Source organism: Enhydra lutris, unplaced genomic scaffold (genome assembly GCF_002288905.1).
Source record: "Enhydra lutris kenyoni isolate GAN:26980312 unplaced genomic scaffold, ASM228890v2 scaffoldscaffold13, whole genome shotgun sequence".
In the NCBI taxonomy this organism is placed as follows: Eukaryota; Metazoa; Chordata; class Mammalia; order Carnivora; family Mustelidae; genus Enhydra; species Enhydra lutris.
Window position 1 is genome coordinate 52336845 of NW_019154097.1, and position 4074 is coordinate 52340918.

Genomic DNA, 4074 nt, shown 5'->3' on the forward strand with positions numbered 1-4074 from the left:
GGAATTTGCTGGTCGGGCACGCTGTTCGCGGGAGCCTTTGTACTCTCTATTTACAAGAGGAGGCTTGTGAGCAAATTAGCAGGGTAACCAGGGAAAATGTTTGGCTTCCGTGGGTGGGAATTGGAGCCATCTGTTCCCAAGCGCCGAGAAAACACTGGAGCAGTCCAGGGGGGCCGCGGGGGAGGGCTCCCTAGAGCCTGCAGGCTGTGTGTCCCAGGGCGGGGAGGTCACCCTCTCTGGACCTCACTACCTGCCCTCTGTAGAGCCGATGGGGACTGCACAGCTGCCACAACCTCAGAAGACGGCCCACCCGCCTCCCCTCTCTGCCCGCACTCCCCCACCCCCTGTGGTGTAGACGCGGCCCCTCCCAGGCAGAGGAAACACAGGAAGCTGACAGCGAGGACAGCTCGGGCCTTCCCAGCACCAGCTTCTGGGGTTTTATCTACCATTGGATTCGTTTTGTTCCCAGGCTGAAAATAGCTTTATTGTTTCCTCTGACTATAAAGATGGTAATTCACCAACCCAGGCAGGTCAGCCGAGTGAGAGGCGCTGCTCCTTGGATGGAGGACAACTGTTGAGGGGGCTACGGGTCTAGACGTTTCCGTGAGCTGCTTGCCACGTCTGGGGGCCTCGTGTGCAGTGAGATCACCGACCGGGAGACGGCAGAGAGAGACAGAGGGGGGCCACCCCACCCAGGACCCTTTGGTTCCTCATCAAGGTCCCTGGAGACTGTCCCCCCGGCACCTTGTCCTTTCCTCCACTCGGGTGAGCAGAAAGCTTGAGTTTGAGCCTCGTCATCAGACGAATCTGAGTCCAGCCCGGGGCCTTCTGCCTCCTAGCCGTGGGACCGCTGAGCAGGGCTCACTTGCCTCATTGGCCAGAGGAGGTCCTGACAGTGGCTGCATCACAGGATCGTTGCTAATGACGTGAATAACACGTTCCGACCATCGAGCCCGCTGGCACTGAGGTCAGTGCACGGCAGCCGCGAGCCACGCTCGGCAGGATCAACAGTAAAGTGCCCGGGGCGTCTTGCCAGGCATGACTCTAGATGCTCTGGGCTCTGTGCCCGGCGTGCAGGGTTTCACGGTGAGGCTGGACCGCCCAGCCCGAGGTCCGTGCAGGTGGTGGCTCTCTGCAGGCCGCCCGGTGCAAGGAACAGCTCAGCCTGCAGATGCACGTGGAAGAACAGGTGACGTGCCTTGTTGGGCGGTGGGGGGTGCTTTTCGTCCCACGGTTCCAGAACATCCAGGCAATCCGGTGGGGGGATTAGCAGCCCGGGCAGGCCTGAGCAGGAACCCCTGCGGGGCAGGGCAGGAGAGGAGCAGGGGCCCCCAGAACACTTAGGGCGTGCGGGCCTGGGTGCTGGGGGCCGATGCAGGAGGGGTCTCCACCAGCGACAGGGATCCTCAGCCTGCCCACAACCAGAGCGTCGGGGTCTGCAGGTGTGTTCGGCACCTGGAGGTCAAGCTGTCCTCCAGGCTGGGAAGGGGGCTGGATGGGGCCCTTGGGGGGCGGTGGGCACAGTACCCATGTCCCTGCACCCTGTGGGATTTAGTGAGGGAACATTCTAGATGCTTCAGCTCTGCCTTCTCAGCTCCCCCAGATCCTGCCAAAGGGACGCTGCCAAGTGTCCCCACACTGGTTCCCTATCTGAGCAGTCCCGAGCCCCCTACTGGGGCTCTGCGGGGACGTTTTCCCTGATGACAGGCTACGTGGCTGACGTGCAGCCCCGGAATGAGGGTGACCAAGGGGCGTGCAGGCGTGGAGTGTGAGGATAGAACTTGGCCTCGAAGGCTGGGGTGTCCATACTCCTGCACGTGTGACGTTTCACCGGGAGCAACGGGGCTGGCAGGGGTGGAGAAGAAGGGAGGTAGTGGACTGGGGTTGGCTAAGATGGGGGACGAGAAGTCAGAGGTCGGCAGTGGCATTGCCTACCACCCCCCAACCCCGTGTCCTGGAAGGGAGCCCGGTTCACGCCAGGTTGTTAGAGGGTGTGAGACAGAACACATTTGTTCAACATGTTTGCTTGATTTATACCCACACGGGGGGCAGGGTGTGTGTGTGTGTGTGTCTTCTGTTTGACCTTTGACCCAGTCCCTGCAAATTCAGGGACAGGCCTGAGCCCACGTTCCAGATGGGATACCTTTGTTCACGTGGTTGGATCCCCTCTCAGAAGCCTTCCTGAGCTGTTAGATGCCGCCAATGCCTGTGGTCGTTGTAATCAATCAAGGGCTGTGGGGTTAGGAGGCGGGGCGGTCCGGAGGCCCAGAGTATTTGCTGTGGGGTCTCCTGCCTGTTCTCCAGGGGCGGGCCGACACTCAGAAGAAACGCAGCGCTGCTGGAAGGCAGCTCTTTTGTCCCTGGAAGGAGCTTAGCTTGGCTGCATTTTCCTAATCCCCTTGGAGGATTAAAGAAATTCAGTCCTTGTCCCTTGATAATGCCATTTAAGGATTTACAGATCTCAGACTCTCCCCAGAGAAAGCCCAGACGACTTTGTTCTCCGCGTGCTGGGTGACCTTGATCTGGGGCTCTGCTCCTCCTCCTGTAAAGGAAAGAGGTTGGCAGTGGTCAGTGGCCCCTGGAATGTCCGGTGTCTAAGGGGGTGGACTGTGGTTGCCGCAGTTAGTGCTGGTTCGAAAAGCTTCCTCATGCCACCCCACCCCCCAGCCCCTGTGGGGGAGGTAGGGCTGTCGGGCACGAGGCAGAAGGCCAGTCTCAGGACAGCATCCATGGGAACACAGCGGTTGGTCAGGCATGGGCGCATGGCTTGTGCACGGCCCCCCAGAGCCTTCCTCAGAACTGTGGCTGGATTGAGCTCGTGGGCTTCCCCTGTGGGGTCTCCTGTCTTGGGAAGCTAATATCAAGCTGTCCACTATGTGCCAAGCACTGACATGCAGAAGGTGAAGTTCAGGATGACAAGCAAAGGAGAGAGAGGCAAAGCCCTGGCCATGCTGTGACCCTGGATCTAGCCTTACCTGATACCTACTCTATGCGCCAGTAAATTCCCTTTCTGGTAGAAAGCTGTTCCAGCTGGTGTTCCTGCTGCTTGGGATTGGAGGAGATGGGGATGTGCCTAATGCCAGGAGGAGGAACACTTGGATTTCATCAGATCCTCAGTGAGGCCCCCGCTTCCTCCCAAAGACCAAGAAGCCTCCAGGGAGATTTCTTCCAGCTCTGGAGGCCCACACATCTCAGCAGCACTGATAGGATAGCCATGGTGGGTTCATCATCAGACTACACAGAATGTCTTCCTGTGTTTGCCTTTCGGCTCCCTCCAGTCTGCTCTGTGCCCAGAGAGGCTGACCCGTAGGTGCCACACCAGCGGGGTCCCTCCCTCGGCTCCTTGTTGGGTTTGGTCAGTGGAAGTCCCCAACGAGAGACTAGAGAGAGGGAGGAGGGTGGGCTCAGGGCATGTCTTCGCTGATTCCCGTCTGGGGACCTCGGCTGGCGGCTTCTCTGGTCCCGGTATGGCCTCCCAGGGCCCCTCTCTGCGTGACCCTCTCCTTCCAGGCTCCAGTATCTGACGCTTCCCTGACTCCCTAGGTTTGGGGGCAGCTGCTCGGGTCTCTGTCCCTGCTCTTGGAGACGAATCGTCCTGGAATTATCCCAATCTGAGTGTGCCATCTGTTCTCTCTGGGGGTCCGGGTGACACGCAAGCTGTGAACACCACACAAGATTGGTTGAAACGTGGCGGCTCTGGATGGAGCAGCAAGGGGGGCGGCAGGGGTCAAGGGGCCAGTAACGGGCCCACGGTAGTTCTCGCACGAGCCACGTGGCTCTGGCACTCTGCTTCCCCATGTGAGGGACCAAGACTCCCCAGACAGCCGGGCTCCAGAAGGCGCATCGTGGGCTCACAAGCTGGCGTCTCATATCATTTACCAACCATCAAATGGTCACAACAGCGCTGGACGTGATGACACGCAGTGACGGTGACGTGAGGGAAGAGCCCCGCCCAGCCCTTGCTGGGGGGAGCATGACATGCTGTGGCCATTTTGGAAAGTGGGGTGCTGGCTCAGTGATCTAGTGAAGCCTCCCCAAAACCGAGGCTGAGGCAACGGCAGCCACTCATTCTGC